Raw genomic sequence first — 23,061 nt, forward strand, 5'->3', positions numbered from 1 at the left:
GTATCTATGAAGGAGGCTCTCAATAATGCAATATGACTCTCCAGGGGTAACCTTAAGGAACAATGGCCCAGCCATACATCTGTGGCATCCAGATGGTACCCAACTTCTGGTTCCATCCAACCAGCAGACCTCCTTCATGTAGTGCCTGCCCTTTCTAGTTTATTCTGAGCCCGTCATTGGGTTTTAACCCACCAATTCCTCTGTGCTTTTCTGTCCTCCTGACTCCTGCTCTCTGGGGAGAAAGATCCTGTCCTTTCCTCACATTGGGTCCAGTAGCTATACCAACCATTTCTTCATCTTATTTCTCCCCATCTTTGCACAAGCTGAAGTCCTTGTTGTCTTCCTCTGGGTGGCGGATCGAGGTGGCTTTGTTTGACTCATTCCATGAGTGAGTGGTCTTTGGACCTCAGTTCTCCAGTTCATTCTGGGCATTTGGACACACACCATTTCCTGTCTGCAGACCAGCCTCATGTGTCACCTTTGCCCAGGGCTCATGCCCTCTGCTGTCGGGGAGGTTGTACCAGCTTGTCTTTGGGTGACAGACCTACTTAGGACATGGAACCACTCCCTAGCCCTGAGTACACTCACAAGCAGGGACAGCCTCCTAAGTGGGTCTGTGACCCAAAGACAGGCTGGTACAGAAGTACTAAATGAAAGGGTGGAAGAATGTATGTTTCTGCCTGGTGCCATCAGAGACTTCAAGCACTGGACTACAGGGAAAGTACTTAAGCAGTAGCAAAAAAAAAGAAAAAGATTAATGGTATTTCCAAACTTCACATCTGTTACTCCCAGAGTCTGTCAGATGAAATATTTGTTCAGCAAACTAATTTCTTATTTTGTTACCATGTGGGCTGGCTTGGGGCACTGCCATAGCCTGATGGGGTTTACCAAAGCCAAGGGCTTTGCAAGGATGGAGTCTTGAGCCAAGGTCGCTGTATCCTCACACACCAGTCGCCACGCATCCTCCCTGCTGTCTTCCATCCTGCCCCCCAGAAGACACCTCCAGGGCTTCTCTTCTCCTCTTCCTGATCCGGTCTCCTCTGGGAGATACCCCTAGGCTGCCTGCACTGGGCTGCATCCTCAGGATGCAGCCACCCACCATCAGAAGACTTCATCCAGAGTGAAGGTCGCTCAGTGTAATTTCAGGTCCCTTGGCTCTCTCCGGCTCCCCTGTTGGCCGGCTTTGAGCTCATGTGGCTTTATATCTGGTGCAGGCCTGTGGCTGCTGGTTTTCTATAGGACCTCCTCCAACGTGCACGTTGATTTGTTGGGTTTGGTACGGAGCAGCTTTATGTGCTGGTGTTTAGAGATCTGAACCCTTCAGAGAACATGGCTGTCCATGCCTGCAGATACTGAAACAGATGCATCCTCCTGCACCTGTGTTCACACATTGGACTGAGGTGTCTGATCACACACATGATGTTCCTCCCGAGACCCGAGTTCCTCAAGCGATGCCTGGTGTTCATGCGTTGCCAAAGCAGGAAAGGGCTTGCCTTTGGAGTGGGCATACTTAGTGTTTGTGGGGTTGTATGTTCGTCTGTATTTTAGTGGGATTAGATACTTGATTTTTTTTCTCAATTACACAAAGAAGAAAGGAAGAAATCACAGAAGTCCAAAGCCCAAAGCCCACAGCAGCTTGGAAGAGAGAAATGGCTCCCTGGGACGGGTCTGTCCAGAGCAAGCTGCGCGCGCACAGGTGGCTCCTGCCGATTTCTGCAAGGAATCACCCCATTGGGGTGGGCAGAGTCTGAGGCAGGCCAAGCAGCCTCGGTGAGAAACGGAGTTGGATCGGTGCTGAGTGCCTCTTGATCGCTCCCTGGCCTCGGTGCTGCTGGCTCTCCTGGTCATTTCAAATGGCCACGTATGTGGGTGGGTATAGCGTAGTTGTCCATTTTCTGTTGCTGTGCCAAAACAGAATGCCACAGACTGGGGGAATTATTTATTTTTTAATGGAGGTTTCTTTGGGGGCACACAGGGTGGGTAGTCCAAGTGGTAGAACATCTGCGTAGCAAGCGTGTGAAGACCTATGTATTACAAAAAGAGAAACATTCATTTTGGTGGCAGCCCTGAGCTGGAACGTTCAAGATCAGGCCACCGGTGAGGTCCGTCTTCCTGGTGGCGGCTCTGCAGAGCTCCCGAGAAGCACTGGGTGAGACAGAGATGGACTGTCTGGACTGTCAGTGTTACCCCTCCTGTCTTCTAGTACCACAGCCACTACTCATTCCCCAGAGTTCCCGCCTCCAATGCCTCAGTGATTCTGTTTCCACCCTTCTGATCCCCTCAGTAGGGTTTAACTTTGGTGAGGATGTGAGCCCCACATACCTGACCCCCTGCATAGGTTTCCTCTGGAAACTGGCAATCACAATGTGACAAGACTCCCAGGCCCTCAAATCAAGAGGAGCTACCTGGCCCAGAAGCATAGGTTAGAGTGGCTGTGTTGAGTCTTGAACCAGTGCCTCAGGCCTGTAATCCCAGCGACTCAGGAGGCTGAGATCTGAGGATCTAAGTTCAAAGCCAGCCAATAAGGAAAATCTGTGAGTCACTCAGTTATAATTAATCAGCAAAAAAAAAAAGGTAGAAGTGGAGTGCCAGCCGAGTGAACAAAGCCAAGCAATAGCACAAGACTGTGAGTTCAATTACTAGCACCAAAAAAATAAAAATAAAAATATATTAAAAAATAAGCGATAACCTTTTGAGATTTTTCTTTGGGTTGTGCACATTTAGGATCTACATGGGGAGCCTCGATATATATATATATATATATATATATAGTGATTAGTACAGTCAAATAAATTAGCATCTGTTCCACATACTTACATTTCCCTATTTATTTTGTTGTAAATGTATCTAAAATCTCCTCTGAATTCTCAGCACATGATGAAATATTGTAAATTATAGTCCTCAAGCATTAGATCTAATTTATTCATCCCACAGAGCTTTAGCTTTTCACCCTGTGACTGAGTCTCCCCATTTCCTACTCCTATACCTTTATTTAAAATTTGAGGAAGAAGGAGGATAATGAGGTAATATCATTTTTTCTTGGAAATCAGAAATCACATTGGGGAAAAGACAAACTTTGGTGTACCAGTGGGCTTTCCTATGGATTTAATTTGAGTAGCGTATTAAAACCGAAACACCTTGGCTTAGTTTCTTCTTTGCTACCATATTTGAAAACAACAGGTTTGAGTTTCTATTGTTGTGCAATATTGGGCCTATTTTTCTGGGATTCTGAATGGATTTAGCTTAGCCCTTACTTAGCTCAAAAGGGTTGAGAGTTCTGAGTTTGGAAGAGGTTTGACTCTGCTTTATGAAGCACTATTGCACAGATGCGGGAGTTCTCTCAAAGTAGAGCCTGTGCCACCAGCCCACCTTCCTCCTCCCATGCACACGCCCCTCCCCCAGCACGCGCATGCCCTCCGCCAGCCCACCTTCCTCCTCCCATGCACATTCCCTGCCCCCAGCACGCATGCCTGCCACCAGCCCTGTGCTGTGCCTCATCTTGCTGTGTGTGGACTTGGGAAGAGCCACTCCACAGCCAGAATAGACTTCCCTGAGGCCAGGAAGCTGTCAGTGTGGAGCATAGAAATGCCCCCCTAAATAATCAAATACTTCACCTTCAACCTTGTCCTCTGTGCTGTCATTAGCTAAAATAGACTGACTCGTCTGTGTACGCCCTTGTATCATTTTCCTGGATTATTTCCCAAAACTTGACAGACCTTAGTAAAGCTATTTTGAGACTTTGCTGACAGTTTTTCTGAGCCCACACTGTGTATTTTAGGCGTTTCAGTATTAACTCTGGGACCTCATTAAGTGCATATTTTTGTTTAAGCCTGTGGGTATGGGTGCGAGGACGTGCATTGTGTTCTGAAGTCAAAGGCTCAAGTTAAAATCAGGCTGGTTGGGAAGGACAGTGTCCATGCCTCCGAGTGTGGGCCAGCAACGAAAGGCCCTGTCCGCTGCAGCCTTGCGCACAAAACATGGAAGCCACGTGGCGGTTCTAAATTTGGGTGTAAGAGAACACATTGGTTTGGTAAAATCGGAAGGTTGTTTGTGTGCTTGTTCGGTTAAGTTTTTGTTTGCTTGCTGTATTTGCACTGGGAATTCTCATCCACCCAATCTGTGTTTGGGTGCCTTGTTCCTCAGGTGTGACACTGTCCCTGAGCTCACCTGGAGCAGTTTACAAAAGAGATGGGAAGGGCACAGTACCCAGAGTTGGGAGCCCTGGGTTTGAGTTCACATTCACTGGTCACACGGAACAGATAATTCACAAAAACCACCTTATGCCACAGCTTCTCTCGCAACCGCTTGATCCAGGGCTTGGGATCATCTCAGCTATTAGGTTCGTTAAGATGATGGTCTGGCCAGCTTTGAGTCTCCTAAGATACTAAGTCTTTCAAAGTTGCACCTGCGTGTTCTGGGCATGCTGCTCCCAAGCAGCCAACATAGCAGTGCCTCCCCTGCCCTGTGTATGCCTGGGACACCCTTGAGCTCCCACTGAACTCCCAAGGGCATTAGACAACAGCAGCTGCCAGGGACACAGGAGTTGACACCAGTGAGTTTGCACCTGGGGCTCTGACTTCACCCTGCTGAGGGACAAGCCAGAGAAAGGCCTTGGTGTCATAACCAAGTCACTGTACTAAAGGACACAAGCCTTTAAGTCCTGGCTCAGCAGCTCTCTCCTCTTTACTCACATTGCAGTAGACTAGACATAAGGGCATGACTGGATCCTCACTTGCTAGTCCACCTGTGTTCAGACTGGAATTGATGAATGGACTTTGGGATCATTCCCATCACCACACCCATTGATTCTTTCTCTAGTCACAAGTATCCGGTGACAGGGGCAGGTGGCATGCTGGGTGGCGGGAACCTCTGAGCCTACACAGATGTGGAACTTGAATTTGAGGCTGGGCATCGTGGACATTGCTCAGATCGTCAAGTAGTGATTGTGAGTAATGGAAAATGGAACCTAGGGCCCCTAAGGAGAGGTGGGTGGTCCTGCAGGAACACAGGGAAAGGTAATCTTAGATCTGGGTACCGGGAAGCTGAAGAATTGAAAGACATTGACGTATGTGGAAAGCGGGAGCTCTCCTGGGAGAGGAAACAGCAAGGGCCCAGGGCCCGGGACCCAGGAAGGATGGGAGCATCCGGAAGGCCTGGCACCATGGCCATCCTATGAGTCCATGTGTCCAGCCCCAAGGCCGCCTCTAATGAACACTCTCCCTCCACTCTCCATCCAGCTCCAGTGAAACTTGAACTGCAGTAGGGCCACACTGTCTCATTTTATGCGGTTGGACTATGCATGGGCGTTTGTGCCAGGTCTTCTTCTCAATGCTGAGTAAACCCAGCCAAGCCTCGTCTTCCTGGAGTTTGCCTGCCACTTGGGTGGGAGCTGACACGAGCCCACCAAAGGGTAGCTAAGTTCTATAACATCCCTGGTGACTATTAAGTATTATACAAATAAATCAACGAGACCAGCAGTGGCTGGGAGCTGGTCGGGCTTGTGGATCCTCTGCAGAGCGGGGTCGGCAAGGGGCTCATCCCCTCACCAGATCTGGCATTGCGAAGCCCTTCCGTGGAGGCCTCCTCCCCTGCTGCCTACCTGCCTCCTCCTCTACCCAGAATTAACATCTTCCTCAAGGACAATATGATGGGAGAAAAGACAACTACAAAACCCACAAAGATAAAACCAACTCAGATTGCCAAAGGCGTATGGAAGCAAATACTGATCACATCAGTAAGAAAATTGTTTCCATCCCTGATTTGCTTTCCCTTTAAATAGGACATTCAATCATAGCTTCACTATAAAATTGATTTATTGTGTTGAAATAATTTCCGTAGCAAGGGAACTAATTTGATTGTGTAGCATAAAGAAAATGTATGTGGGACAATGGGGAAGAATAGAGCCAAAATGAATCCAATATATTTTAATCTTTGCAATACAGATTATATTTTCAATTAAGAAGCTTAACTTGCACGTGTTCGGCTGTCGGAGCTTCCCAGAGCTCTTCCGCATGTGTTTATGGGTAATAAGTCACTTGGCATTAAGAAGGTAGACAATCATTACCCATGATCACCTAGTTGCCTCTTGTTAATAGCGAAGTCAATGCATACAGTTGGCTCTGGCTTTATTTGGGTGATAAAGCATATAGTAAGAGGAAAATGGAACTATTATATTAGTGACTATAACATATCCATCAGAACAAGGAAATCCTGACTGGTTACCCAAACTCATGGTAAGGTGAGAAGAGGGCTTTGGACTGTTGATGCCGCACTACAAGCAGAGCTGTGTATCTAGTTTCTTCTGTCAGGGCTTTGCTCCGTGCCTCTGACTGACCTTGTAGTTGCTCAGTTATTCACAGCTTCACGCATTCCTAGATTCTGGCCCATGTCCACTTGTTTTGGGTCTCATTTAGTCTTCAATCAACCTGTGAGGCAGCATCGTAAGCATTATATTACCATAACCACTCTCTGGTTTGTTATAGCACGGGGATGGTGAGATGGAACCGAGCCTGGTGTACTAGGCAGTGATCTGAATCCCTCACTCAGTCCGCTGCCTATTTTCCTTACAGTAGTCATCTAGCCTGGTCCTCTGACTCACTCCCTTTCCTCTTTATAAAAGATATTTGATTCAGAATAAACCATGGAGCTGTCTGGGGAGAGGGGAGGCCGAGGGGGAGGGGGCAGATGAATGGAAAGAGGTAGGGTGGATGAATGAAGTCATACTCTGCAATGTCTTTAGGGGGATGGATGCAGTGGGGAGAGATGGGGAGAAATGATGGAAGGAATGACATTGATCAAGATGCATTATACTCACAGCTGATGTGTTGAACGGAAGCCCATTCGTACCACTATTTAGAGATCTTTCTTTAAGAATAGTATATTCTTTAAATAAAAAAGGAAAGTTGAGGGAGAGAGGGAAGAGAAAGGGATGAAAGGAAGGGGGGAGGCAGGCAGGCAGTCTGGAAGGAAGAGCAGAGGCAGATGTGGAGTTAGTTTGCAGATCTATTTCCAGCCTTTCCAGGGGCTGACTGGGAAGCACAGAGGCCGGCATGCAGGGCCGGTGCCACTGCAGAGCTGTTGTGTAAGTAGAACGGGATGCCCAGGGCCTTGCGCGCAGCCGCGTGGCTGGAAACATGTCAGGTTTGATAGCATCAAATTGCATGGTGTGGGCCAGGATGGGGACGGGAATGAGGTCAGAGCCTGGGGGGCGGGGGAGGGGGGCTCTGAGGAGAGCAGAGAGGAAGGGGCTCAAGGTGTGCTGGGAACAGTGAGCTCCGAAGCTGGACGCAGGGAGAGAAGGGACTTGAGTGACAGCACTTAGTGTAACCACTGTCCAGAAGTGAGTACTGAAATGGGTCAGTCCCGGGCCCCCCACCTCCAGGGGACATTCTCTTCTCGATGACCCTGTCTCTCTCTCCACTTGACCCTTTACACAAGCTCACCCTTGCCGCCCCAGGGACCTGTGTTTTGTCTTCTTCACTGCTTGACCTCGCACAGCCTCCTCCCTTGTCTCTGCATCCGCCGCCGCCGCCGCCCCCACTACACCTCCAACATCTGTTCCCTGCCCTTGCCGCGGACTTGGCTCAGTGTGCTCGGGTCATGGTGCCTGCCAGTCCCGCACAGCTGCTGGTGTCCCCTCCCAGAACTGTGCTTGTCCCCGCTGGCATGGCCCCACACTTGCCCTGGTTCCCTGTTTGGGACATATCTTTTCTCTCCCCGCTTTCTCTTTTCTCCTTCCAGTCCCCTTGTCTTCTACAGAGTCCTCTCCTATTCTCCTCTCCTCACCCCTCCTTTCCCCCCCTCTTCTCTCCCCTATCCCTTCCCCTTCTTCCCCCTGCCCTTCCCTCCCTTTTCTCTCCTTTCCCTCCCCTTTCTTTCCTTTCCCTTCTCTCTTTTCTTTTCCTCTCCACTCCCCTTAGTTAAAGTTTCAAATGTCCCTCCCAATGTTGACCTTTCACTCATGACATCCTGGGTCTACACTGAACTGGGCCTTATCCCCAGAGTTTGTACTCAGACCACACACCCATCCTGGGAGTGGTCCATCCATCCTGCTCCCTCCTCCCCACAGCCACACCGCTCTCCCACATTCAGCTCATCACCCTGTACTGACGGGCACATTCCTGGCACAATCCAGTCCCAAGGGGGGAGGCGGAGAGGCAAAGGAGATTTGTTCATTCATGAGCATTAGTCAGGATAAGTTAGTGAGCTGCAGCCCAAGAACCAAACTAGCCTCCACCAGTGGGGCATGGATGTCTTTGTGACCGACAAGCTAAGAATAATTTTAAAGGATCAGGAGAAAAGCAAAATACTACTGTATCACATATGCAAAGTACATGAAATTCAAACTTCCATGGCCAGGAATAAAGCTACACGGGCATGTGACCATACCCACCCTGTACTTATTGTCTGGGCCTACTCTGGCAAGGGAGATACTCCACAAACCACCAGGCCTGTCAAGCCTAATCCATTTACTATCTGGCTCGTCACAGAAAACATCCGTCATCCATGGACTGAACCCTTCAGTATAGAATGAAAGCTTCGTATTAGTAGAAATATTATTTATGGGCTGTGATCAATAGTAATCTGTAACCTATCACTCTGATGTTAATTAAGAGCCTTTGTGTGCAAAGTTGGTTATGGAGGTTGCAGAAATGGCTCACGTGTGGACATGCCTTCTAGGAGCAGGTCATAACTCCCGAAGGACAATGAGCCATGCAAAGTCCTCTCAAGTGACATAGGTGTCTGGAGGTAGTGGAGGAGAGACAGCACCATCGCTTTGGACTCACGTGGTTATGGTTGTCTGATGATTTTGTCATTCAGTAGGGCAAGCCTAGAGTCTCAAATATGTCTGCACCTCCTCCCAGATATGTGATGATGTGTTGTCAGGGGTGGTAATATGGAGTGTAAAGAAACTCCTCCAGGAACAGAGAAGAAAGGAGATTCTGTAGAACCTCTAGAAGGAGCACTTCAGCTTAGCCCTCATCCTTTATTTCCCACCTATAAATTGGAGAGAGTGTGTATGAGCCCTTAGCCCAACAGATAGCATGGAAGAGTTGTCTGGTCAAGGCTGCTCCTTCACCTTTAGAAGAATGAACTCCTCTCTCAGGAGTTTTTTGAGGTATGAGCTAGTATCTGGCCCCTGCTGCTGTCCTGCTGGTTCAAAGCCAGCTGTGAGAGAAGCCACTGGGCCCTCAGGTCAGGCTTCACCATTGCCCCATGACGAGGTATTGGTGAGAGGCAGAACTTAGCAGCAGGCTACTCAGCAGAGCTGGTCTTGGTCATGGAAAGTGGGAGTAAGCTCTCCCCCAGCTTGGCTGGGAATTGTCAGTTGTCAGGATGGGATCAAGAAACAGCAGGAATACAAAGATGTTCTCAAGATCGTGGAGAAGAGGTATGGTATAGACTAGACTCTGACTCACAGAAGCCTTAAAGGAGAGAAGTCTACTTCTGCTCTCTCAACCCCTGGGCTTTAGATGGCAGAACCAGACAGAGCAGAAATACCCTACCACAAATGCATTTGACAATGATGAAGCTCATCTCCTGGGACCTTGAACACGCCTTCTTGTCCTCTGCCTGTGTCTCATCCTTGCCACTAATCACTATTCAATCATCCTGCCAGGACTGGAACTGAGAAATGCCTGGAAGGTGGGCTTCCCCGGAGCAGACTAAGAAGGCAGCTTCCCGTGGCCCCACTGAGGGTCCAAAGCAAGATTGTCTTCTCAGCCAGCATGGCTTCTAATCCCATGTGTGATGAGGTGGGGGGGGGGGGTCCCATCTACCCTCCTCTGATGGATCTGAGGGAGAGAGGCCCAGTCGCTATGGGAGCTGACAGAGGTCACTGTTCCAGTTTGGATGTAAGGTGCCCCTTCCCTAGAGGCTTAGACCACAGCTAATGGCGCTATTGGTTGGGGTCTGGATCATGAGGGTGGTAACTTCCTCCATGGTGGGAGGGTGAGGACCAGTTGGAGGTAGAAGGCCACTGTGGTGTGGCTTCAGATAGCATATCTTATCCCTGTACTCTTCCCCTCATCTCTACTTCCTGGCCACCATGAGAAACTCTGCTTTCCCCTGGATGACCTTCCTTCATGATGCTTCTGTCTTGGCTGCAGGTTTCCATGATTGGAAACATGGACTGAAACCATGAAGCAAAACAAATCTTCCCACCTTTTAGATGTTTCTCTCAGGTCAGTGTTTTGTCACAGTGACAACACTAACACACAGCCATCTGTAAGCTGCCCATCGAGTACGTGAGCCCTGGTCTCACCGCTGCCTGCCAGACTTCACTGTTCCAGGTCAAATCTGCCACATGCACAGAATGCTGGGAAGAGCATTTCCACAAGCAGCGCACAGTGTGTGCTCCAGCTTTGAAATCCCCTCCTCTCTCCTTAATTTTGGGATGTGTTCTGGTAATGCCTAGAACAGTTCCTCCCTGAGTAAGGAAAAGCTCAGACCTACCACAGTCATCATCTAAATCTGCCCAAGGCCGCGGCTCCCCCATAGACTCTTCCCCTGAGAGAGGACAGAAGAATATGTTGTGTTGTCATTATTGCATATGATGTTATAGGACGTATTTCTATGACATCTTTGCACTGATATAGAGGTCTTGTAGACATTCGTCAGTAATTAATTAGCCCAAAGGAAAAAAGATTATCTGGACAGGAATCATACCAGTCCTTGAAAGGAGAGCTTGCCTTGGCTGGTAGCAAATAGGAGATGAGATTAGAAGCACATAGAGCCCGCTTGCTGTGGTTGGTGTGGTGGGGGAGCGGGAACAGTCCTGACAGTGGTCTGTCACAGTGGCAGAACTTTTATATCCTTTAAGTTCTCCTTTGTCCACAAAGATCTTTTGGAGACTATCCAGTAAATCAGGTGATGGAATCCTTCCTCTTTTCTCTCTTTGTCACACCCTTCGCCTCCCCTCCAACAGTAGCTGTCAATTATTACACAGTTAATATGGACCTGTCCCCTTCCACTCCACAGTCCATGCTCCTCAGCCTTTAGACCCTCCCTCTGCACCTCAGCGAACTGGAGTTCAGAACTGGACCAAGGCTGCCCGGCCTATAAGTGACAACATGCAGTTTGGGCTCGTGACCAGACCGCCAGGAACCCCTCTTTCCTCTTCCCATGGTACAGAGTCCCCAGCACCTTTCACAGGCTTGGCGAGGGGAATCTAAGCAGATAGAAGAGAAGTTGCTAGGCACCAGAGAGGGTGGGAGGGATGGAAAATGCCAGCAAGTGCCAGCAGCTGCTCAGAGCTGTCTCTGACACCTAGGCCTGCAGTGGGCAGAGAAGCTTGTTCTGATGTCTAGCCTGTGGCAAGGAGCCTCCAGCGAGCTACATTAGTTTGCTAAATGATTAAAGTGCCCTTAAGCAAGACTGGAAAATGCACTAGGATTATTTCTAGGCATACTTAGTCTATTCTGAGCAGGAAATGACTTGAAAAAAAGAATCTGCCTTTGTTCTGCGAGTCTCTCCTAAGACTTGTGCCTGGAATCATACAGCGCACTCAGGTGCTGAGCCACTAGACGGGTTCATTTACACTGGCCATCACGTGCAGGAGGCAGTGCTGGGTGCTGTGGCTGGAAGAGGACACGGGACACTGTGGGGTGTGTGCCACAGACTGAGCACTGTTCTGGGGCTGGCGACAGCCTGGAAAAAGTCTGAGTGTGCAGTTGTCCCTGTTAGGTATCTCTTGGTGTCTTTGTTGATGCTTATTTATTGGTGCTCCGTCTGCTCCTCACGCACATCGGAACAGCCTGGGTCTTTGGAAAGGCACACTTCTTCTTCCTGAGTTGGTTGGTTGGTTTCAATGTTTTACATCATGGAACGGAGTCACATGAAGTCATCGGAGTAGGACAGAAAATGTATGACTTTCCCTCTGTGGTTTCTGGAAAGCTCTGTTTCCTTGCCTCCCTGTGTTTCTCTTTTGTATGATCAAAAAAATACATGTGGTATAAAGTGACTACGTCAGCCATTTCTGAGTGCAGGATTGTATGGTGTGGATTACATCTGCTGGGCATGGCCCTCGCCAAACTCTTCCTTTACCCTTGACCCCTTTTCCACCTTTACCCCATTCACCGAGACAAAATACCCCATGTCCCGCGCTCAGGGCTTGCCGGCACCTGGCAAGCAGGTCTTCCCGGATCTGTGCCTGTGCCCAGGGCTGCCGGTTCTGCTCCACCACCAGCCTGTGGCAGATCTGTCCATGGGGGCCCCTGACTCTTCCACTGGATATCAAGGAACAATGGGAAGTGCCTTGGGGAAAGACCAGGCAAGTGGGTGTTGGGGTGCTGAAGGAAGGGTCTCTTGGGGAGATGAATCACTTTCTATGATTAATTTTCAAGGTAGGCTGTGGCCTTGCCCTCCCTCACTCCCATAGAGAAGTCTTCTACCATGGGTTGACTGGTGGCTCTTTCTGATGGATTTCTCTAAGACATTTTTGCCAGCCTCGGTCTGAGATCCTCCCACCCATACTTCTAGCAAAGATGGGATGGGAGGCCCACCCACCACGACGTACTTGTTTTGCGAGATGAGGGGTCTCACCAACTTTTTAACCTGGGCCGGCCGTGAATCACGATTCTCTGCCTACTAAATAACTGTGATTATAGGCGTCTACCACCATTCCTCGCCCCTGTTAACTATTGTCCATAATATGGCAGTAAACACATTAGGGGTATATAGAGTGGTATCTTTTCAACATACTAACGTTGTTCCCTTGGGATACCTACCCAACCTTAAGCTGGCTGGCTTACTTTGTAGTTCAAGTTTAATTGTTTGCAGAATCCCCTACCATTTTCCATAACGTCTCACTAATTTACTTTCCCACTGACAGTGGACAAGCATGCCTGTTCCCTGGACAATGTTGTTACCTTTTTTTTTTTTTTTAACCAAAGCCATTAGCTGCCATCCTACTGAAAATTTGATTCACATTTTCTAATTCACAATTACTAATGTTAAAGCATTTTTCATATATTTGTTGGATCTTTCTGTGTCTTCTTGTGAGAATTGTCTAGTAAGCTCCTTTGCCTATATTTTAGGTTATGTGGAGGATTTAGCTCTAGTTTCGCATTTAAGTCACTTTAGTTCCACATATATCTTGAAGACAAACACCCAATGATCAGACATGGAGTTGAGGAATATTCTCTCTCGTTCTGTAGGTTATCTCTTTGAGAAAATATTTGCAAAAGTATGAGTTTTGAGGGGCTGGGAAGGTGGCTCAGTGGTAGAGCGCTTGCCTTGCATGTGTGAAGCCCTGGGTTCGATTCCTCAGCACCACATAAGCAAAAAGAAAAAAGCCGGAAGTGGCGCTGTGGCTCAAGTGGTAGAGCGCTAGCCTTGAGCTGAAGGGCTGAGGGACAGTTCTCAGGCCCAGAGTTCAGGCCCCACGACTGGACCCAAAAAAAAAAAAATTAAAAAAAAAAAGTATGAGTTTTGAAATAGGTTCTTCTTTATGCCAGGCACTGGTGGCTCTGTCTAGCTACTCAGGAGGCTGAGCTCTAGGCTCTAAGGTTCACAGCCAGCCCAGTTCACCAGCAAAAAGCCAAAATTGGAGCCATGAATGGAAAAAGCTAAGGCGAGTCTGAAGCCCTGCACTCAAGCCACAGTACTAGCACAAAATTAATTACATTTAAGGTACTTTTTAAAGAAAGCTGAAATAAAACCTCACTAAGCCACCACTGGGGTGCCTGTAATACAAGTAAAGGGGACCTGCGGGCTTTCAGATGTGTCTACCCTGACATTTGGCACCTCACTTCAGCTGTAAGTGGGTCGTTACGTTCTGTTGTCTTCCAGGCACCTTGTTCATTTGGTTTTGTTTTTTGGCTGGTAGGGGGTGTTTTTTGTTTTTTGCTTTTGTCAGTCATGGGCCTTGAACTCTGGGCCTGGGTGCTGTTCCCGAGCTCTTCAGCTCAAGGCTACCACTTGAGCCACAGGGCCATTTCTGGTTATTTGGTGGCTAATTGGGGAGCAACGTTCCTGCGCCGGCTGGCTTTGAACCACGATCCTTAGATCTCAGCCTCCTGAGTGATAGGATTACAGATGTGAGCCACGGGGCACCTGACTGGTTTTGTTTTTTGATCAATAAGTTGCATTTTCTGATAACTTAGAAACAGAAAATATGAGCCTGGCCACTACCATCCCCCTACCCCCACCCCCCAAAAAAAACCCATGAGAAATTCTTTTAAAAAATCTTCATAGGGGACAGATCAGGAGTCCACGTGCTCAACCCTGTGGGCAAATGGCCACAGGCCCTCCCCAAATGAATGAGTGTGGCTTTGTCCTCATCAAACTTTGTCCCTTCCCCTCCACGCACATTATTATGAAGGAACAGCAGCAGCAACAGGAGCCTGGGATGTTCTGATGAGGCTGGGAAGAGGCTGGAGCACTGGGCGCTGCTGGTGGAAACGTGTACATCCCTCTCGGCTGGGTTGGGAGCCGAAAGCTGTTCTCAGTATTGAAATAACGTCTACTTAAAAATGAGACCATGAGATTGGTAGGGGCTGGGGAGACAGGCCGCACATCATGGACCGAAAGTGTTCATTGGTGAAGCTGGTTGAAGGGCCACTTACCAGGCTGTCTGCTTCATTTTATGATGGAATTAATACACTGTGAGAGTAGCAGAAATGCAGGGATTTTCTTGGCTCATGCTGACCATCCTGGTGGAGGTTGCTAAGGAAGACAGCGAGCTGTGCACTGGCCGCCCCGTCCAGGTCTGCCCCTCGAACTTCCCATGATTCCTGCAGCATGTGTGAGTGCTTGAGAGCACTCGGCACCGTTGGTATGCAATGGTTCAGCCACCAGGCCTTGAATGCAGAGTTGGTCATGCGCTCAAGGGTAGAGCGGCAGCTGGAGGTGGACGTGGGGTGTGGCCACTCTCACGACGGCCCACCTTGGCTCATGATGTTTCTTGGGCCAAGAGTGCTGTGTCAGTGAGTGCTGGTTCAGGGCACGAACCCTGCCTGCCAGTGTTCAGTAGACGGGGGCCCAGCTCGCTCTGGTCGTGGACACTGTGGCCTCCGGGGACGTCTGTGTATAACCAGTGGGTGTCACAGCCTGTCTTCCTCAGCCAGGATGATTTGGATTATGGGGTTGAAAACAAAATTAGGGCATTTTGGAAAACAAAGTTAGAGCTCATGTGGACCGAAGTAGCAGGGACTGGTTTTCGTGGCTTCAAAGCACTGCCCACAGGTGTCTTCCCGGCCTTGATACACTCACTGTGCACCATTTCCCACTCGCAGATTCATCCAGATCCCACCTCATCCCCACTCCCTACCGGAAATGCGTCCATCCCACATTCCTGGCCACTCATCCTGTTCCCAGGTGACCCTTTAGCCTCATTTCCAGAAGGTTCTAGTGGCATTGGTCTATTGACTTGAGGCAGGCCCCCAGGCTCCCAAGCTCCTATGTAATACTTCACCTTCCCACCCGAGAGGCCTCTCTTCAAAGGCCCATTTAGTGCATGTGGGGCTTCCATTTCCCATCCAGGTCACAGGGCAGGAGGCTGCTAATCCCATTTAGTCACGGACTTGAAGAAAGTTCCAGCAAGTGTGGACTGTGCAGAAGGGCAGGTCAGTGGAAATAAGACACACATTAACGCTTGCTCCCGCTCAACTGAGTGACAGTCTCCCTGTGTCTTTTATCAGTTCACCCTGTTGCCCCTTTTCCCCAGCATTCCTGAATTAGGCAGAAATCATTTTAAGGCAAATTTCCAGCTACTGCTACTTGACGCACCATCCTGCAGGGACAGAAGCTGTCACTTTTAATTCCTTTTTTATTTTTTTTTTCTATCCATTTTGGGCAAAACAGTTTGTTAAAGGGATACATTTTCCCCCCAAAAGCAGCTTGTTTTGATGCCAAAAGTATTTAAATGCCCTCATAGTGAACTGTACAATCTGATTATGTAACTTAAAGTAAGTTTAGAGAAGGAATAAAAAAATTCCTCCCAGCATCGCAATTTGAGAAACGAGCTTTGCGTTTCACTGCAGGCTCAACGCCTAGCTCCATATTTTCCCCCTCTTTAGTAATAAGGACCTCTTCGTGAGTTTTATTGGCATCAAGCGCTGGGTAACAAGAGATGGTAGACATGCCTGAGGCTCCATCAGAATGGAGTCATTTAAGAGCGGTGACTGTGCCAGGAGCTTGTAATAGTTAAATTGCTTTCTGATTACTTTCCACTTGCTAAATTCCCTTCTTCCCAATTAGCACATAATTACTTAGGACGTACTACCTACATTCCTGCACATAGCCGCAGTCCCTCCCTCTGGGAGGCCTGCAGGGTGTTCTCCTATAGCGGCTGAAGTGTCCCCTGACCCTTTTTGTGCTAGGGCAGAGTGGGCCTCTGGGTGGGAATGCCAGAAGCGGGGATGTCCCCAGGAATGGGATGTCGGGTTGAGAACCTTGGGACTGCTGCAGACAGCCTTGTCCAGCTTTCCGCCACGCCCAGGCCTCATCCTCAGTGCTGTGCTGGCTGTCCTTCCCCGTTCACCAACTGTGGCTGAAGAGTTTAGAAACTGTCAGCGGAGATCACAGTATAGTGACTTTGTGCCATGTGGTAGCGTCTCTTTTTTTTTTTTTGTCTTCAGTCCCAAAGTTAAAAACAAAATAGAACCCTTTATTAGCCTCATTTCCAGAAAGTTCTAGTGATATTGGTGTTTGGATTCCAAGTTCCAGGGAGCTCAGAGGTGCATTGCTTAGTGTTCTCATCTGTTGGTGGAGAGAAAGAGAATCTAAAAGAATTGAGGAATTCTTTGGGCTTGCTGTAATGTTGCTTTTTCAACTTGGAGGTGGGGACTGGGGCTTGAACTCAAGGCTGACTCAACCACTAGAGCCACAGCTCTACTTCTGGCTTTTTAGTGGTTGTTTGGAGATACAAGTCTCACCGACTTTCCTGCCCAGGTAATTTCAAACCTTAACCCTCAGATCTCAGCTTTCTGAGTAGCTAGGATAATAGGCAGCGCCACTTGTGCCCAGCCTGTTTTAACTTTCATTTTGAATTGACAAATAAATGTATGTCTTTCTGGCTGTAATGTGGTGTGGTGATGCGCATACCTCTTGTGGAATGGTTAAATCAAGCTATTAACTTCTGCCACCTCCTGTTGTCAGCATTTCTTTGTGGTGTGGACCAACTTTCTGAAAGATGCATAGCTAAATGTTTTGCATGGACATGAAACTATTGATTGACAGATATTAGATTAACATCCCAACTTATATAAATTATAAACGTGTCAACTATAATTAAACTCATTTGACACAGACAGAATGTAGCCAAATGTTGTTTCTAGTGGGAGCTCACCAGGATTCCATATCCAGACTAGCAAAGAAGGAAATTAGGAAACTTTCTGAGTTGTGTGGTTTGTTCAGTTACATGGGCATGAGTGCACTGTCTCCATCTCCCAGTGGCTTCCACGATCTTTTAGATGCATGAGATGTCTGCTTCCACCTTCCTGGAAATAGAATAATGTACCCCAAACAAAGAGGCTCTTGTCTTTCCACTGGGCCTTTAGAAAGAAAATTTGCAGACATCTTGACCTACTGGCATTTTGGATCTTTTTAGGATAATATGATTTGCTTCTGACCCTTTCTTTCCCCAGCTCCCCTTATTGATCCGTGCATTTGATTTTTAACTTCTAATACTTTAGATTATGAATAATTCCTTCCATCAACTGAAAGAATATCTAATGTGGGCTTGCCCTTTTTCTTAATGACTTTTTGACTGTTTGGAACAGCACCCGTTAAAGTATTTAATTTTCACACCATTAGCTTTGATTTTAGAACTTACCTCATTCTTCTGACTCCGAATAAGACCTAAATCGTTTGGCTCACAGGGTGATTGTTGTCTTCCCCTGGTGTCCCTGACTTTTCTGGAAGGCTAGAATAATGCCTACCTGTTCTACTTTCTCTTTCCAGCTTCTCACTCTGCCCTTTGCCTGCCTCTGCACCTGGGCCCTGATGCTTATACAATACAGTGCTGACTGGGAAAAGTGGAGAGGAGCTGGCTGCCATGGGGAGACTTCCACCCCTCCACTACAGCAAGCTGGCGGGGGGCGTAGGGAAGGCCGTGTTTGTGCTGCTGGGAATCCCAGGGCCTTGGCTCAGAGAGATGGGTTAGTCTACTTACAGTCTTCCAGCAGATCATTTCAGAATGTACACAGCAGCAAGGGGTCCTCTTAAATGCACTAGAGGAACTTGATACATAAAAGACAAGATCATTGTGATCAAAGGAAAGCACCCTAAGCAAAAGAAAAGAAATGTAAACATCGCCTGATGTGGAAAAGTAACTTGTATTGTCAAAGTTCATAGAATTCACAAACTGTATAGACTATGGTAATGACAATTTGCCTTGTAAAAGTTAAAATGTGTTTGTGACCCTAAGTATCACTATTCCACAATACTGCGAAATATGTGAAAGTTATGTAATCACCTAATCTCAATTAAAGAAAAAAAGTGAGCGAAGGGATGGGTTAAGAGGAGAGATGGGTGACAATATTGTCAGACACGTTGTACTCACTCATATACCGTTTTGTAGAATGGGGACTTCTTTGTACAACAACTTAAAGATAATAAAAAATAAATTAAAAAAAGGACAAGCACTGAAGATGAAACTAAAGGAATGATCTCTGAAGGCAAGGAAAAGGGTAGCAACACCAGACTTAGATACCAGATACCTAAGGAGAAATTGGGGTCATAAGAACTTAAAAAGAGCTAAACTTGATCCAAAAAAACTTACTCAGAATGCATAGCCAAATACTATGGCCAATTTGTGTCTCCATCCAATGTGAATCAGAGCCTGATCTCCTGGGCCAGCTCATCCATCCATCCATCCATCCATCCATCCATCCATCCATCCATCCATCAATTCATTCATTCATTCATTCCTGTGATGATCACCCAGTGAGCATATTCCATGTACGAAGTGCTGTGTGGGCAAAGAAGGCATCTGGGTGAACCAGCAGACACAGAGCCTAGCACTCCCCAAGATGTTGACACAATGGTAGGTGCGGGCTTCTCTAGCTAATTCTTACAGTGTCCCAGGCACAGACAGGGCCACCGAGAGTGCCAAGGCAAGTCATTTGCACCTGATCTCCCTGCCTCCACCTCCCTCTAAGCCAATGGTCATTTCACCGTGTGGAGCCCAGTGGAAGGGAGTCCTTTGGTTTAACCTTGTAAGGCTCCCGCCATCTGTCCAGTCACATGACTTGGCCTGTGGTGCTTTCCCACCTCTGGATGACAGAAAGCAGATCATCACACAGCAGCATCTAATATGGTTTTCTTCTTTACATTCCATAGGTTGACATTTATTAGAAATAACTTAAGAATTACAGTGCTTAATAGACAGTCTTACCTACCATAGTCTCTGCTTCTGTTTGCCTGGCTAGCTAATTGATTTATCATCAAGTGGACGATAGGTTTTCAATCCCATCCAGGGTGGAGGGCGGGGCATTTATTCTCCAGTGTCCACGCCAGTGCACTGAGCCCCATGGGCTGAATTGATTATGACTTTTACTTTATCTTTACTTTTCCTTGTGCAACTCGCAGTCGGTTTTTTGTTTTGTGGTTTGTTTGGTTTTTTGTTTCTTGGTTTTTTTTTTTTGTGTGTGGTCCTGGCTTTCAAATTTTTTTATAGGGGATCTAAATTATAGAATCTCTCTCTCAGCACTTCTCTTCCTCAGATGACAGTTCCTTAAAAAGCCTTTGTTCAACCTTTATTGTATTTCAGCCTGACATGGGGTTTTGGGGTGTGTGTGTGTGTGTGTGTGTGTGTGTGTGTGTGTATGTTCCTCCTAGGGCTTGAAAACAGAGCCTGTGCACTATCTTTGAGCTTTTTTGCTCAAGACTCCTGCTCTACTTCTTGAGCCACATAGCTCCACTTCTGGCTTTTTGGTGAATAATTGGAGATGAGAGTGCTGTGGACTTTTTTGCCTGGGCTGACTTCAAACCGCAATCCTCAGATCTCACCCTCCTGAGTAGCTAGGATTATATACGTGAACCACTGGCACCTCATTTGTTGTTTGTTTTTTAAAGTCATTTTGAGAAATATCTTTATTTAGCCAACTAAATTTGTTCCAGAGCTTAATTAGAAATAGCACATTACAACTATGTGGGAACTATCTGGAGGCAAAACAATTACCCTCTGATAATAACGTAAACTTGTCATTATTGTGGAGGGCTGCAGACAGTATCTTCTAGAAGCCCAGTGTTCTTGAGCTTCCTGCAAGCCCCCTTGCAAGGACTGGAAACTTCCTCTGCCAGCGCTGAGCATGGTGTCAGACCCCCCAGTTGTTGCAGTTACGTCCCCAGGAACTGTGCACAGAGTTGCCGGCTTTGATGGACAAGGAGGCAACGCTCTCCTCTTTGGCCCTAGTCCTGAACTTCTGAGGTCTGAACCAAAGCCCACACACGGAGGGCTGGCTAGAGTGCTGGGCTTGTACAGGGCAGGCCCTGAGTTTTGTGCTATTTGTCCTCAGTCCTGTATTTCTTTGTAAAGATGTTTCAAAAGGGTTTTGGGTCCCAGACCCAGACTGTTGGAGTCTTGCCCTAGCACAACTAATAAAGAAGAAGCAATAGTGAAGGGAGAGGAAGGAGTAGAGGAGGGAGAGGAAGGAGTAGTAGAGGGAAAGGAAGTAATAGTGGAGGCAGAGGAAGCAGTAGTAGGGGGAGAAGGAGGAGGGTTATTACATGGCACCGGGACCTCGGAGGAGGGAAGGTGGAATTTCAACCCACGCTTTGGGTTTAAGCAGGAGGAAGAATTGGGGGTGAGGGAGAAGTGTAACTCATCACCTGTGGACTTGCCGCCTACCGCTGGCCTGGCAGCTCGTGGTCTCACAACTGGACAGGTGTGGTCTTTTTTTTTTTTTTTTTTATTGTGAACATACTGTACAGAGGGGTTACAATTACATGGGCACATTTCTTATCAAGCATTGTAGCCTCCTCCTTTGTTTACCCTTCACATCCCTTCCTAGCCTCCCCTCCCGGTCTCCCCACCCAATCCTCCTCCCTCCCTCCCACCAAAGTTGTAAAGTTCGTTTTCGACATGACAACTTGTACTTCTCATTGTTGCAACGGGTCCACCTGTATCCTTATTTAAACGACTTGTTTTTCCCCTTCCCCTCCACAAATTATACAAGATCAAATACAGTGAAAGCAGGGGTTATACTGTGGGGGAGGGACATACAAAGCAACAGAAATAATCTTATAAATGCGTTAGAAACAAATGCATGAAAGAAAAAAAACATTTAAATACATATCTAAGGATTCATTTTCCTAACATCACCTTATCTGACCGTTTCTGCTTGACTCATACATATACTAGATATTGCAAATAAGGGAAACCATGGGACCTATGTTTCTTTGGGCCTGGCTTACTTCACTTAATATAATTTTTTCCAAGTCTTTCCATTTCCTAATAAATGGGGCAATGTCATTCTTTCTGATGGAGGCATAGAATTCCATTGTGTATATATACCACATTTTCTTGATCCATTCATCTACTGAGGGGCATCTGGGTTGGTTCCGTATCTTAGGTATGGTAAATAAGGCTGCAATAAACATAGTTGTGCTGGTAGCTTTAGTATGGTCTTGTTTGTAAACATTTGGGTAAATGCCCAAAAGTGGGACTGCTGGGTCATAGGGGAGCTCTATGTGGAGTCTTTTGAGGAACCTCCCATTTTTTTTTTTTTTACAGTGAGCACTGCTGTGGAGCAGGAAGTTTCTGTCTCCTGTCTGGATTTCCAGGTGTCTATAAAATGACTCCAGGAGAGGATGGCTCAGAGCTAAGAACACAAATAAAAATGGAGTCTGGGATGCCAGGCTTTTATCCTGCCTTCAGTGAATTCTTGGACAGTCAGTGGTGCTGAGCAAAAGCAGCTTTGAAGTACCTGTTACAAAGATGCCCACAGCTTAAAAAACAATCATACCCATTTACCAAATTCACTGTAAGGGCATTTTCTTTTCAAATTTACCTGGGCATCTCATTTGCAAACTCTGACAGCCCTGTGGCTGACGTATGTCAGCCAGACCTGGCCAGCCTGGCCCTTGTGACTGGACAAGGCAGAGGTTCTCATAGCTTTCCACAAACAGTTACTTAAAAACACATTTTCTTCCAGGCTCGCATTGTGTTGATGTGATGTCCCCGGAGAAAGATGCAGGGAAGTCTGCCTGCAGTTTTTTTGTTTTGTCTTCAGTGGTAGAGACGGCAAACTGCAGAGTGGGCCACGCAGCAAGCTGTGCGGGTCCTGTGGGTGAGGCAGACACAGCTCCCGGGCTGCTCCTCCAGCCCTGCCTGGCTGAAGAGGGGGTGTAGTGAGAAAGCCCCAGTTATCAGGAAGTAACCTAGATTTTCCTCTCACTCCAGCTGCTCCCTGCTGCTAAACAGAGGGAGGGTGATTAAGTTTATTATCTGTGACCCGCTGCTAATTCCTCTCACATTCTTCCTTGTGCCAGACTTGGGGACCACTTTCAAGGAAGAAACTGGGCTCTGCTCTTTTTTTTCTTTTGTCAACACTTTGAAGGGTGATTAAAAGGAAAACAAACAAACAAACCCATACTGAATGAACAAGCACCGGAAAGCCGGAACTCCAGAGTCACCACAGCCCAAATGAGGTTCATGATAAATGGCTTTTCTATGATTGCCTTGTATATTTTATCATCAAAAAGTAGAAGTCGATGTATTGAGAATGATGCTTAACATTGTATGGGATCCATGAATCACAGAATTAAAATCCCTGTGAAAAAGTCTCACCAAATCACTTTTCCTATTGACTAAAGCTCTTTAATTTTCCCTTAACAATTGAACAGTGATGGAAATTAGTACTGTTAGCACAATATAAGACAAACCATGCAATGCCAGCTATATTCTCCGGGGTAGGCCTGATACACCCACCATTCCCAGCCTGATAGTTTGTGTGCTAGAAGCCCATTCCAGTTCATTGCCTTAAGAAGCTATCTAAGCAAACATAATTTAATGATGTTACATTAAGACATTGCAACTTTAGGAAAGGATTTTATTTGTACCTTTCTGTTCTTCCTTCCTTTAAAATTGGAATTTCTTAAGTGATAACTTTCCAA

General features: G+C 47.2%; 1 protein-coding gene across 1 annotated transcript in view; it reads left to right on the plus strand.

The window, feature by feature from the left end:
• Positions 1–23,061, plus strand: part of Dock1 (dedicator of cytokinesis 1) — a 439,069-nt gene that overhangs the window by 331,328 nt on the left and 84,680 nt on the right. The gene's annotated exons all lie outside the window — the stretch shown is intronic.

This window comes from Dipodomys spectabilis, unplaced genomic scaffold (assembly GCF_019054845.1).
Source record: "Dipodomys spectabilis isolate Male_0828 unplaced genomic scaffold, ASM1905484v1 ptg000289l, whole genome shotgun sequence".
Classification (NCBI taxonomy): domain Eukaryota; kingdom Metazoa; phylum Chordata; class Mammalia; order Rodentia; family Heteromyidae; genus Dipodomys; species Dipodomys spectabilis.